The sequence below is a fragment of the Lolium rigidum genome, unplaced genomic scaffold (genome assembly GCF_022539505.1).
Source record: "Lolium rigidum isolate FL_2022 unplaced genomic scaffold, APGP_CSIRO_Lrig_0.1 contig_2424_1, whole genome shotgun sequence".
In the NCBI taxonomy this organism is placed as follows: Eukaryota; Viridiplantae; Streptophyta; class Magnoliopsida; order Poales; family Poaceae; genus Lolium; species Lolium rigidum.
The window spans coordinates 16,786-31,559 of record NW_025900022.1 but is presented as its reverse complement, the minus strand read 5'-3'; the positions used below and the strand labels follow the sequence as shown (position 1 = coordinate 31,559).

The window sequence follows — 14,774 nt, the reverse complement described above, 5'->3', positions numbered from 1 at the left end:
CCCACCTTTTTTCCCTGAAATTGAGAGTACGTTTGGCTAGCAGGGGATGAGGATGCACATGGACATTTCGTTTTTATGGCAAAGCCGGGATTTGATATTTTTCAACAATCCCAGATTATAGGTATACGATGAATGTAGGAGCGCTAATATGAAATTGCCGATCAAAAAGTTATATGCGACGAAGCGAATGAGAAGTGATGTATGTTTAACCTGCCCTGCGTTGGAATGTGGTTTAATTCAGCTTCGAACAAAAGAAAGTGATACGATCGCAAAAGATGGGAGATGATGCGCCCTTCAATCTTTTTTTCCAAACAATTATATTTCAATCCAAGCCAGAGTTGACGTCCACCTCGGGTAAAGGACTAACCAAAATAACATGGCAACGTAATTCTAATTGATCAATAAACCGAAACACAAGTATGCTCACACGAGAAAGCACATCACTAGATCAATTCAGATCGAAGATAGCAGTAGCTGGGCATCAAACAAGAACATACATAAACAGAACAAGCTCCAAGTGCATACGAGAAACAGAAACATATAAATCCTCACATTACAATAACTTAGTCTTATATTTGAAACAAACACAGGTAAACATATTCCACAACCAAAAACTACAGAACATATCAGGAATCATTAGACCACGATGCCATCATCCCTCAACGTCTAGTGCCAGATGTTAGAAGATGCTTCCCCTTCTCGAAGCAGCCTACTTGGATCGCTGCCTCATCTTTCGGCGCTTCCTCTTGAGCCTCCTCATTCTCTTCTTCTTCCACTGCAAATTGTAGTCAACATACATACCATCAGTACACAGAGGTGAAGCTTTACGAACACAGAGAACAGTAAGTCAAAAACAGAGCCAAAAAAGATTTGACTAGATCCTATTAGAATCAGAAGCATTGAGTGTTTCATTGGATATCATCACGAGATAATCAGAAACACGGACCAATTGTTCTTCATCATGTTCCAAACTACGAATTTTGATTGAACAAGAACAAAAACATGTTATCTGTATAGCTGAAGCACTAAGAATACCGAGGAGAAAACTAATCAATGTAAATCTTTACACAAAAGGATAAGGCAGGTGATTTGACATTCAGAATGAGTAGGAGGATTTTATCATCAAATAGATCAGACGCCATTGTATTCCTCATCATGCCAAAGACACAGAACAAAATATAAGAAACAACTACGAAAAGACTAGCAAATCATACACAAATAGAGTTCTCTCAGACAAATGCCTCGTTTGTCCACATGGTTTAATTGAATGGATTTCTTCAGACTCGTCATCTATTTTCATCATCACCGAGAACAATTGAAGAAGGGAGACCAAAAGAAAGACCAGCTTGAGAAATAAAAGTTACATACACTTACCTACCATATCACAGTAAGAAAATCGACACAAAAATAGATGCAGTTCTCTCAGACAAATGCCTCGTATTGTCCCCATGGTTGAATGGAATGGATTGTATCGGACATCTAATCAGTGTTGATCATCACAGAGAACCGCAAACAACGAAAGCAGAGGGAAAACGACAGACACACAGATAACTACATCTAATATCACATAACTAGACATAACACTAATATCACAGTAACTAAGACAACAGAATCAGCAAATGGAATCAGAATATAAGCAGTTCTCTCAGACAAATGCCTCGTTTTGTCCCCACGGTTGAATGGAATGGATTATATCGGACATCTAATCAGTGTTGATCATCACAGAGAACCGCAAAAACAAGCATGCCGCGAGGAATCGCAAAGAAATTGACGAACTCGAGCACACATACAACAGCAGAGAATCATGTAACTACAGCAGTAGACGAGAGAGCGCGGGCAAGGTACAAACAAACCTTGGCCCTCATCTCGGCGGCGGTGCGGTGCGCTCAGTAGGTCTCGCTCTCCGGTTTGCTGCGGCGGCGGTGTGTGGAAGATCTCGATCTCAGTAGATGGATGGCTGCGAGGGCTGCCGCCTCGTACTTATAGGGCTCGGTTGCTGGAAAACGCAAACCCTAGCCGAGTTGGACACGTGGACGGCTGGGATCAGTCGACGTTCTGCTCTGAATTGAACTCTCGATTATTGGGCTTTTGGGCCGGACTTTGAACGAAGACATCGCGCCTTGGCCCACGCTCGCATAATATCCACGAAGCATGCGCCTACGAGCTACTCCCTCAGTTCCTTTTTAATCCACGCGGGGAGTTGTGTCATGCAGGAAGCGAGGTACATAGGGGCGTCAATTAAAAGAGGACAGAGGTAATAGAACCTAGAACATAGTTATTTCTACTTTGAACTCCATGGACCCCTCGTTTTCCCATGAATCAAATAAGTTTGTTGAAATATCTGATAAGCAGTTAAATTGAGCATTGGAACCACTGATGTTTTGACGGTGACTCATCAGATGTAGCAAAAACCTTGAGTAGTACATGTTAGCAATAGAAGTTGAAGGTGCCATAGTGCAAATTAATATACTGTATTTTTTCCTAATTGTATTGCCTGTTTGATTCCACGTTTGAGGTTTATTGAAGTTCTGTCGTGATTAAGCTGACACTTCACTGTTTTAAGAAATACAATAACTTTGATGGCTTTTGCATCATAACCAGTGGTACAAGTATGTTTGACAAATGATTGCTATTTTGCAGGTATCCATGTCTTCTGCCTAAAAAACAACTTAACTTTTTTTTGCTAACTCTTCGATATATTTCTTGCTGAAAGTATCCCTGATCCCACTTATAACAAGTAGGCCCAAATAATTTAATTGGGGTTGTTGCTGACCCATACCACATCTTCACCTCAACGTCAACGCCAATATCTATTGATATTTAAACCCAAAATCAACATGAAAATATTAGCAATCTTATAACTTTTTCTTTAATTTTCAATGTATTAAAATATTCGTGATGTTGTCAGTCCCGTCAACAATTTATAGTTTCGCTCTTGTTATTGGGAACTTCTATATCTTATTTCCGCGTCAAAAAAACAAATTTTGTGTCTTTGGCTCTTTGCATACCCCTTACAAAAATCCTAGCTCTGCAGCTGTGGCAGGCACCAACTTGAGAATTCCTCCTCTTCTAAAGGCTAGTTAGATTAGACGTCGTATCCCCATGTTTATTCTACCCTTTTTTCCGCCTTTCTTACTAGTCAATCAGAATTATATCCTTTTTTACACAACTACTTGCATAACATCATCCTTGAAATTATTCCTTGATCCAAATTTAAAATTACAAGACATCAAGGGCGTGATTGGTTGCTTGTGAAAGACTTTCTCGCATTATTTGGGCAAAAAAATAGATGTTTGGTAGGCTACAACGAAAAAAATCACTTCATATCATGGTTCTCAAAACAACCAAGATGCACACAAAACATACATGGCTCAAGAAGAATGCTCAATTCGACCGTTTCCAGCCGGCCAGCTCTAACGAGCGCGAAAGTGGATCCTTCATGGTGTGGGTATACTAATCTACCATCGACAGTGCCTAGATCCGGCAAGCCCGGGTGGCCCACACACGGTGATGGTGGCATATGCCCCATCGGGCGGCCCAGTTGTTGAAGGTCAAAATGGATGAAGTTCAGCCAGGAACAAGGAGTCGGATCCACTGACCAACTCTAGAAGTTGGATCCGGCCTGGCCCGTCAGGGGTAGCCGAATCTGGTACGACGTACAAGGGAAGGCGGATTCTTGACGTACACGGCAAGATAGCATACCGTAGTTAGGCAACTTGTATTCCGGCTAGGACTCTCCTTGTAAACCCTAGATATGGCGCCTTTATAAGCCGGATCCCAGGAGCCCTAGAGGAACAACCACAGATCATAACAACGCGAAAGCACCTAGATAATTCCAGACAAGCAGCAGTAGGCCATGTCCTCGAGCAGGTGTTTCGAAGCTGGATAAATCGCGTATCATCATTCCGAGGACTCTCCGCCCAATGGCCCCTACTTCTTCTTCCCTCCATGAGGATCCCTCCTCTGGACCGTAGGCAACGGCAGTTGGCGCCCACCGTGGGGCCAGCGGCATCTAGAGGTCGGAACCGGGAGGGTTCCGCCATGGAAAGCTGCGACGAATCCATCGCTGTGGGGCGTGTCCTTTACGCCGGGAACTTTCCGATCGTCCCTCAGGACGAGTGCTGGATTCCGGCCAAAACCGACCCCATCAAGCTCTCCATCGTCCCAATCGGCAGCATTCACATCTTCATTGGTGAGACCGTCGATTCCGACGGAAACACCCTGGTAAGTCACGCTGACGCGACCGCCGCTGAGCAGGACGCAGTCGCGAAGATCCGATCTGAGATGCAGGAACTTCCTAAGGAAGATTCTGCCTTAGATCTGGAAATTTCAAACCCACCCAATCCGCCCTTGAGCAGGAAACTACGGTGGAAGACCAATGCAGATCCGCCTGGGTCTCCCAGGTGTTAGAGAAACAAAGGTCCCACTTCGTGCACTTCCTCACACATACCGCAGGAACCGCCCCTCCTCAAGACGGAGCTGGACCCATGCAGGTTGAGTCTACCGGAAACAATGACACTCCGGATCAACAAGAGGTTGCCGGAGAAAACAGCACTCCGGATCAGCAAGAGTAAGCCGGAGAAAAAGAAGAATCAACCTTGGGCACTTGAGCCCAACATCTGACGATGCTTCCTCCATGGACACTGAAGAGTACAATCGTGCACTAAAGGAAGTGCAAGGTGAGGAGCACTCTGAAGCAGAATCCGCCCCGCCAAAGGAGGTCCTTGCGACCATAACTGGGCTGGAGCAGGAAACTGACGACGAAGCTGTAGGATAACGTTGCATAGAAAACAAAAATTTTCCTACCGCGAACACGCAATCCAAGCCAAGATGCAATCTAGAAGACGGTAGCAACGAGGGGTTATCGAGTCTCACCCTTGAAGAGATTCCAAAGCCTACAAGATGAGGCTCTTGTTGCTGCGGTAGACGTTCACTTGCCGCTTGCAAAGCGCATAGAAGATCTTGATCACGATCGCTTCCGGCGCCACGAACGGGCAGCACCTCCGTACTTGGTCACACGTTCGGTTGTTGATGAAGACGACGTCCACCTCCCCGTTCCAGCGGGCAGCGGAAGTAGTAGCTCCTCTTGAATCCGACAGCACGACGGCGTGGTGTCGGTGATGGTGGAGAAATCCGGTGGAGCTTCGCTTAAGCGTGCGGGATGTGGTGGAGGAGAGAGACCGCTAGGGTTTGGGGAGAGAGGGAGAGGCTAGGGCGCCGGCCAAGGGCAGCCCTAGGTGGTGCGGCCAAGTGTAGGCAGCCCCTCCCTCTCCTCCTCATTATATAGGTGGAAATCCCCAAGTGTTGGTATCCAAGTCTTCGAATAAGACCCCAACAATGAAACCTCCCATATGTAGGAAAACCTACCCAAGGTGGGAATCCCACTTGGGGTGGGATTCCCCTTTCCATGAGGGGGTTGGCCGGCCACCATAGGGGAGTCCACCTTGGACTCATCCCCTTTAGGGTTGGCTGGCCATGCAAGGTGGAGTCCCTCCGGGACTCTACTTTCCATGGTGATTTCTTCCGGACTTTTCTAGAACCTTCTAGAACCTGCCATAAATGCACCGGATCATTTCCAAACTTGGAATATGACTTCCTATATATGAATCTTATTCTCCGGACCATTCCGGGACTCCTCGTGATGTCCGGGATCTCATCCGGACTCCGAACAAATATTCGAACTCCATTCCATATTCAAGTTCTACCATTTCAACATCCAACTTTAAGTGTGTCACCCTACGGTTCGTGAACTATGCGGACATGGTTGAGTACTCACTCCGACCAATAACCAATAGCGGGATCTGGAGATCCATAATGGCTCCCACATATTCAACGATGACTTTAGTGATCGAATGAACCATTTACATACGATACCAATTCCCTTTGTCACGCGATATTTTACTTGTCCGAGGTTTGATCATCGGTATCACTCTATACCTTGTTCAACCTCGTCTCCTGACAAGTACTCTTTACTCGTACCGTGGTATGTGGTCTCTTATGAACTTATTCATATGCTTGCAAGACATTAGACGACATTCCACCGAGAGGGCCCAGAGTATATCTATCCGTCATCGGGATGGACAAATCCCATCGTTGATCCATATGCCTCAACTCATACTTTCCGGATACTTAATCCCACCTTTATAACCACCCATTTACGCGAGTGGCGTTTGGTGTAATCAAAGTACCTTTTCGGTATAAGTGATTTACATGATCTCATGGTCATAAGGACTAGGTAACTATGTATCGAAAGCTTATAGCAAATAACTTAATGACGAGATCTTATGCTACGCTTAATATGGGTGTGTCCATTACATCATTCATACAATGATATAACCTTGTTATTAATAACATCCAATGTTCATGATTATGAAACTAATCATCCATTAATCAACAAGCTAGTTTAAGAGGCATACTAGGGACTTCTTGTTGTCTACATATCACACATGTACTAATGTTTCGGTTAATACAATTATAGCATGATATATAAACAATTATCATAAACATAAAGATATAAATAATAACCACTTTATTATTGCCTCTAGGGCATATCTCCTTCGATCTCCCACTTGCACTAGAGTCAATAATCTAGTTTACATTTGTAAAGATATAACACCTTGGCCTTCTGGTGCTTTATCATGTATTGCTTACGGGAGAGGTTTTAGTCAACGGATCTGACACGCTCAGAAACGTATGTATTTTGTAATTCATTTGCGTCTCAACGCATCACTCATTTCTAAATGAGTCGGCATTTAAATATGTTTGGTCTTCTGGTGGAACCTTAATTCCGCGGTCTGAAAATATGTCACTAATATTGTCACACACAATATAGCTTCAAAGTTCTGACTGCGTCGAACTACACCAAGTTCTCAAAGAACCTCCTGACTTAACATCCTTTGTCATCGTCAAAACAATGACATATTCTGCCTTCATTTGTAGAATCCATCACAATATTTAGAACTCTTCTAAATCTAGCATAGACAACTTCTAGCTTGTTGTGCTACCTTTTAAACAACACTTAGTCTAATTTGAGATTGAAATTATATTTTATATGTGACAAAAACAATATTGGTGTAACACCTTACAGCGATTTGTTTGTCATTTCTTCATACAAAAATATATATATATATCCTTAGTTCTTCTAAAGTACTCAAGGATATTCTTACTGTCGTCCAATGATCATCATATGAATCATTCTGGTATATGCTCATAACACTTTATAGCACATGATATCTGATTGTGTACATATTATTCGTGATCTATAATCACTCATGTGTTTTTACTCATTGAGTGTCAGATACACTCAAGTCTTGTTAAACCTTCACATGACAAGAACATTTTCTTAATATTTCTATATTGAACTACTTCAATATCCATCATATGTACTTTGACTTAAACTTATTTATGTGTTTCAATCTATCTTCATAGATCTTGACACTAAATTTGTTTCAGTCCATATCCTTTCATTGAAGTTAATTCTCAATGAAACATTTTAATCAAGTATATAATTACATCATTTATAACCAACTATATGTCACCTACATAAAGTATTATAAATGTGTCTTAGCGCTCCCACTTAATTTCTTGCAAATGCAAGCCTCTTCATCGTCTCTGATGAAATCAAAAACTCTTTGACTATTTCATCTCGGTGAAGATTCAAACTCCGCGATACTCACTTCATCAAATTGAAGTTTGTATACCTATCTAATATTCCACGGACCAGCAAAACTCTTGGTTGTATCTTGTATACACCTTTAATACATACTTCGATAAGTAATGTATTTTGCCATCCTACTAGAATAATCCATATAGACTATAAGCATTTCTACGGAAGATCTAATCTTATCGTAGTCAACTCTTTGAACTTTGTCGTAAACAATTTTTCGACAAGTCGAGCTTCTTCAAGGATATTTCATCCAAGTCTATAGATCCATTTACTTTCAAAAAATATTCATCTATTATGGATTTCATGGTGCATGGCCATTTTAACGGAGTCAGGGCCCATCATAACTTCTTTGTTTGTAGTTGGTTTATCATTGTTCAAAATCAATCCTTTGTCCACAAATCATTTATTTGATCACAAAGTAAACCATACCTACAAGGTTCAATATGTACTTCGATCTCCATGGCTAAAACACTTTGTAGTCATGGGAGCCATGATCGTTGTGGCCGCTTCCGAAACCAATTCCGATGCTGCGCTACTCTGATCATTATGCTCCGGTTCATAAACCTTATCAAATTATATTGTCCTCCCACTCAAATACTTCACTAGAAACAATTTCTCGGAAATAAGAAACATTGACAAAGACTTTTGTCTTTGTCTCGTGGGAAGAATTCCCAATCAATTCTCTCGGGATAACCAACAAAGACATTCATCCGATTTTGGTTGTATACTCTTAGACCAAAATTTAAAGAAAGGACTATTAGGGTTTATACCCATGCCATAACTCGTATGGTGTCATTTCAACGGATCATGATGATGCTCTATTCAGTGTAAAAGCGGTAGTCACTAAAGCATAATCCACACAAAAATATAATGGCGTCATAATATTTTATCTCATCATTAATCCAACAAGGTTTGGATACATCTCTCGGATACTCCATCATTATTATGATACTCCAAGAAACGTGAGTTGTAGAACAATTTCATAACTCTCTTAGATGTTCGCTAAAACTCGTAATTCAAATATTTCCCCCATGATCCAATCATAGATATTTGACTTTTCTATTACGATGATTTCCACTTCATGCTAAAATTTATTTGAATCCATTCAAATGTTTCAAACCTCTTCCTTATCGAATATATCCACATATATACTCAATTCATTGTTAGAAGTTTTCATGAAGTAGAAGAATCTCCCGCACACAACTATGCCCAGTGAACCACATATATCGTCATGTATGTTTCCACTAAGTTAGTTTCCCGTTCAACTCTTGGCCTATGAACGGTATTTCAGTCATTCTCTTTAGAAAAGATTTGCAAGCGCCAAACGATTCAAAAATCAAATGACTCCAAAAAATCCATTTGCATGGAGTTCCTTCATGCGTTCCTTTCTAACATGACCTAAATGGCGGTTCCACAAATAAGTGGAATTCAAATCATTTGCCTTATGGCATTTTAGCGTCAGTTTTATGTATGTGTGTTTCACCATTAAGATTTATAATAACTTATCCATCGTACATGGAGTAATGTCATAATTTGAACAACTTATTGTTTTCATTTGACCAGAGCAAAATAACAATTATTAAGTTCTTTATTATAAATTCTAAGGGCTAGATAGAATGCCAACGACGAACACAATAACACTTTATTTTTGTTCCAGACGTGCATTCCTATCATATTCCTAGTCAGTCACTTAGGCCATTGTATTCTTGTATTGCGTTGTTTTGTATGACACTTCATACCGACCAATATGGTACTAATACCCAAGAATTTCATTGTGTGACCAAACAAAGAATACATTCATAATATGTATATCATTTATATACACTCGAGCTAGACTTTCTAGTCTTTTCTTTCTTTCCGCCAATAATCTTTTTGTAGTTTCTCTTTTAGCTTTCCTCATTATTCAGAAAAACACTTCAACATCAATAACTTCTAGGTTTGTTGGTCAAATACCAATAACCTTGAGGTTCTTACTTTGAAGTTGATCATCATATGACAAGTGTTCCGGATTTAAGTATTAGTAACCTTTTAATATGATGAACAATTTCACTCATAATATTATCATATCATGACGACTTTTCGAGACCATGTCTGTACATGCTAGGCTCGTAAAGTATAACCTCAGTATTCGCATGTGCAAATCTGGCTTGCACCCGTTGTATGCACACGTAGAATCTATAACACCCGATCATCACGTGATGCTTCGAAACGACGAGTCTTAGCAACGGTGCATACTAAGGACGATCACTTCATGGATATGCGAATATTGTTAGTGCCCCAATAGTTGGAGGATTGGAACGCCTTGCGTCTTCAACCTTCGTACATTCCCATAAAACTTATGAGTTTATGTAGTCTCACCAAATTATATTCTATCATCTTGCAATAAGGTCTTAGATATCATATATATCTCATACCTTGATTATTTCGAAAACTAAATTTTCAGCTCCTTACTTTTCAAACAGATTTGAACTTCAAGTTTCACGGAGACAAGATAACTTTAGGTACTAATTGAAACCATAGCTCTGAATCAGCCAACAATGTGGCTATCATTTAATGTTTGAATTTGAAATTCAAATTCAAATTTTTTGAGACATTCAATCATACATCTTAATTTAGAATTAAATGTTCCTTAAGTTTGTATAAACTCTCCCCTCTCTTCTCAAAGCCCTAATCTAGTTAGGTGAGATGCAAATTGCCCTCTCGAAACCCTAGCCTGTAAGGTGTCGAGAGAGAAACTTGCCCCCTCCGTCTGATTTTGTTTTAAAAACGAAATTTCCCCGGGAATTTGCAATACAATGCACATCCCTTTCTAAAATCTACCCCTCGATCGTCTCGGCACACAGGACATTACAACTTCGTTGTACTTTTATATGATTTATGGCACTAACCTATTAACAAGATGCCACGGTGTCAGTTCCTTCACCTAGCGCCTATCGACCTCGCCCTTCCGCCTATATAAAGCTCCCGATGCAAAAACCCTAAATATACATGCCTTGTCAGAATCGTGATTTTGAATCGGATCGGAACCTCTATGGTAGGATCGCAAACTGTAGGAACTTAACTTTTAGAATCGTAAAATCTAAGATCCTACATAGCAGAATCGTTGAATCGTTCCACTCAATTTGGGTCGTAAAGTCGTAGAATCACATAGTAGAATCATGATTCTGACAACTATGCATGCCTCCATCCATGAAAAGTCCCGTAGTTCTGCCGCCGTCGTAGACAAGATCCGGAGGATAGAAATCTCTGTTCCGGCACGCTGCCGGGACGGGGAATTGCCCCCGGAGCCATCTCCATCGACTCCACCGCCATCTCCATCGCCATTGCTGACTCCCATGATGAGGAGGGAGTAGTTCTCCCTCGGGGCTGAGGGCTCTACCGGTAGCTATGTGGTTTATCTCTCTCTCCCATGGTGTGATCTTTATGTGACCATGAGCTTTGTAATCTAGATGTCTTTATGCTATTCAAGTGGATTTTACATATGTGATCTCCGGAGACTCCTTGTCCCACGTGTGTAAAGGTGGAGTGTGTGCACCCACACAGAATACTTGTTCGCTGAATTATGATTTGAGTTGGATGTCTCTATGAAATTATGGTGTGTCAGTACCGCCTATGAATGCTCAAAGTGCAGCGCGGGGTGTTCATTAGTACTTGGGAATACATTTGCTTTTGCAGACCTACACGGTGAATTAGTGTTCGTTATCCAACCAGAGAGTCTTTCAGAGTAGCATAGTGAAGTGCTTATATTTATATTCCTTTATGATATCATTGTTGAGAGTGACCACTAGTGAAAGTATGATCCCCATGCCTTATTTCCAAACATCGAATCACCGTTTATTTATTGTTTTACTGCATGTTTACTTGCTGCCATATTTATTTCAGATTGTTATTACCACTCATATTCATCCATATCACTTGCATTTTACTATCTCTTCGATGAACTAGTGCACATATACATCTGACAAGTGTATTGGGTGTGTTGGGGACAGAAGAGACTTCTTGTATCTTAATTGCAGGGTTGCTTGAGAGGGATATCTTTGATCTCTACCTCCCTGAGTTCGATAAACCTTGGGTGATCCACTTAAGGGAAACTTACTGCTGTTCTACAAACCTCTGTACTTGGAGGCCCAACACTGTCTACAAGAATAGAAGCATGCGTAGACATCAGGGTGGGGGCCGTGCCACCTTTAGGCTTTTGGGACTCCTGGCTCCGTTTGTGTGATTTCAAATCTTCATATCATCACTCCTTGTAAAATATTGATCCTCGAAAAAGCGTAGGTCCATTTGACTCTGTATAGGTCCTTGAAAGTAAAAAAATAGATAAAATAGGAGATTCCTGTTCTACAGAGTTATAACCCACAATAAAGGAGATCATTGGAAAATCCCAAAAACAATATTAAACATTGATATAACCTTATATGATATGAAAATATGAAGGAATATGTGGCAATAAACTACAAAGTTCATATATGCATTTTAGATGCATCTGTATGTGGTGTACAAAAAGAGGTTTCGAGAAGTCTACGATTAAGGAAGAGCACCCAAGATGAAGCCAAGTATTTCTCCAACAACTATTGCGAACGGTTCAAAACTAGGTAGGAGGAAGAGGAGGAGTACTACATTTTGTTTCTGGCCGACGATGCTCTGGCCGATGAGGTGGAGGTTGATGAGAAGAGCCGAACATATAGCCGAATGTGCACATCATGAATGAGAGATTAGGATCAAAGATATGATCTTGTCCTGCCTATGGAGATCTTCAAGCTTCTTTTTCTCTAATTGATCTCTACGATCAGATGTAATATGCAATGAAATTGTAAACTTACCATATTTGGACCAACATAACCACATGTAGCCTCACTTGGGAACTAAACACCTTTTATATACATTGAGCCTAAAAGACATGTGTACAACATGCCAAACAAGTTATGGATAGTTGTCCACTTCATGCCGCCAATGCTACTGTACTCAACCAAACGAAGTGCACAACACGGCCGAATAACCGTTTTCCCTTGGCCATGTCCCTAGGACCTAGCCCCGAGAGCATAAAATATGGCTAGGCAACCAATCACACCCTGTGTGTACCCTAATACTAGCTCCACACACCCCTTGGTAGGAGGAGGTACCAAATCCACCTTTCCATCAACCTTATAAATGAAATCTCTCAAAATGCCTCTTTTGTGTTTGTTTGAATTATTTGAGATATTCATAGGGATTTGCGGGATTAGGTGTTTTGCATGTAAGAACCCTTTTTTGCGCCGGGGGGGGGGGGGTATAGGAACCATTAGGACTATAACTATTGCGTTTTAAATACTTTTATGATTGCATTGTTTTGCATTGAATTTCGTAGAAAATATACCAAGATCTCAAACTTGGGTTTTTGTTTTTATTCAACATTCTAAATACACTTTCAGTCCTCCAAAATTCCTGAATTTTTCGAGAGCTCTTCCGGTGTTTGTTTCCCATGATTCATCCAAAGGATCCAACCAGTAAATTAATGTGTTTAGGTTTAGTTCGTTTGCGCTCTGTTCCACCTGAAACACATCAAACAATTTACATCCACTGGACATGTCTCTTGTCAGAAGTCAGTACGTGAGTACCAAAATATATAATCCTTAGACTACCCACAACAGGAGTATCATAGGTAGTATCATGCATGCAAAATGGTGATGTGGCAGTGCAATTAAGGATGTGAGAGAGAATACTAGTATCATAGGTAGAAACCGTATCATAGCACATACTACTAGAAAAATTAATGTCAAATAAATCTTGTACATATATTTGTATTGAGATTCTACAAATCAATTAATATAAGAAGAATATGATACTAACATATGATATCATGCATTGTGGATATAGTAACATGTAGTAGTATCATACGCATAATACTTCTATATGATACTATGCATTGTGAGCTTTGGATAATCTAAAATTCTAAATGACTTTCTCCCCTTGAGGTTGTCAACAATATATTCACAAAAAATATTGGATACAATTAATTGAGGTCTTATCAATGAACTTTTTTGATGGGTCACCCAATCGGACCTATTTCATGCATGTGTTAGGCCTATATGACAGCCACAAGGCATACGGATGATCATCAATTGGATGTAAACAAGGAGGCAGAGACAGGCACGCCGTGTACAGAACTATCGACAAGGCGGACGCAGCGTCACATGCATGCATGCATGCATGCATCGGGGCTTGGGGGCATACAAGATAGATATATTGAGAGTAGACAGAAGTATACAAAGAGAAGCGCCGCATAGGAGAGCTGATGTCAAGGCCGCGTGGAGGAGCGACTGGCAACGGGAAGGAACGCACCACAGTGGTGCTTGCCTGAATGGTCTGAATTTTGAATGCATAGCCCGTGAATTCAGGTTTGATCGTTTTTGCACATGGATGAATGTGCTGAATATTCAAAAATGGAAGAAGCCTACAAATTTTACAAGAAGGCAGGGGATGGATGGAATGGATGGATGGACGGACTCAGCCAAATTGGGTGTGGGAGTGGGAGTGAATCGAGGCAATAATACGGTAATGATGCAGGCAATCATCTCATCTCCCGACAAATACACTACACACAGGGCATGGGCTGGTGCAGTGAGGCTTGATGTGTTGCTCGATCTGTCTGTCCGAAACATATGCAGTGCTGAGACTTGCAAGTTGCGAGTGTACGTATCATTCCGTGGTTGTGTCTATGTGTCACAGCTTCAACAGTACGAGTCAGTCGTTTGGTCAGGACGGACCAATGTCAAGATCGAAAGCCAAGCATTATGATCCAAACGATGGAACACGTACTAGTTTCAAGATCGATCGAGGGAGCATGTATGTATGCAAGCAGTGAGTGACCCGGCCGGTCGCCCTGCCTGCTCGATCCAAGCAATTAAACGACTAAACATGAACATGCACGATGTATGGTAGGCTGGTTGATTACGGGACATGAGTGAGGGTGACGCCGACCTAGCAACTAGTGAAATGCTATAGTAGTCCTAAGCTCCATCTTCTACCTCTTGTCTGGCCGCAATAGTCGGCATTTTGTTGGTGCCAAGGGTGTGACAGTGGTCGGCGTGTGTACGTTGCCACTGTCATATCGACTTAGACCGATCAC

The 14,774-nt window shown here is 41.3% G+C and overlaps 1 long non-coding RNA gene and 5 other non-coding genes across 6 annotated transcripts; all 6 read right to left on the bottom strand.

The window, feature by feature from the left end:
- Window positions 1-498: 498 nt before the first annotated feature.
- On the bottom strand, window positions 499-1,956 carry LOC124680674. The gene is made up of 2 exons (XR_006995555.1): window positions 1,854-1,956; window positions 499-775 (listed from the first exon to the last, which is right to left on the bottom strand). It is a non-coding gene; the product is annotated as an uncharacterized LOC124680674 (long non-coding RNA).
- LOC124680675 lies at window positions 887-968 on the bottom strand. Its single transcript, XR_006995557.1, has one exon. It is a non-coding gene; the product is annotated as a small nucleolar RNA SNORD18 (small nucleolar RNA).
- On the bottom strand, window positions 1,097-1,162 carry LOC124680676. Its single transcript, XR_006995558.1, has one exon. It is a non-coding gene; the product is annotated as a small nucleolar RNA Z105 (small nucleolar RNA).
- Window positions 1,225-1,311, bottom strand: LOC124680677. The gene has a single exon (XR_006995559.1). It is a non-coding gene; the product is annotated as a small nucleolar RNA SNOR75 (small nucleolar RNA).
- On the bottom strand, window positions 1,418-1,505 carry LOC124680679. Its single transcript, XR_006995561.1, has one exon. It is a non-coding gene; the product is annotated as a small nucleolar RNA SNOR75 (small nucleolar RNA).
- On the bottom strand, window positions 1,641-1,728 carry LOC124680678. The gene has a single exon (XR_006995560.1). It is a non-coding gene; the product is annotated as a small nucleolar RNA SNOR75 (small nucleolar RNA).
- Window positions 1,957-14,774: the final 12,818 nt, after the last annotated feature.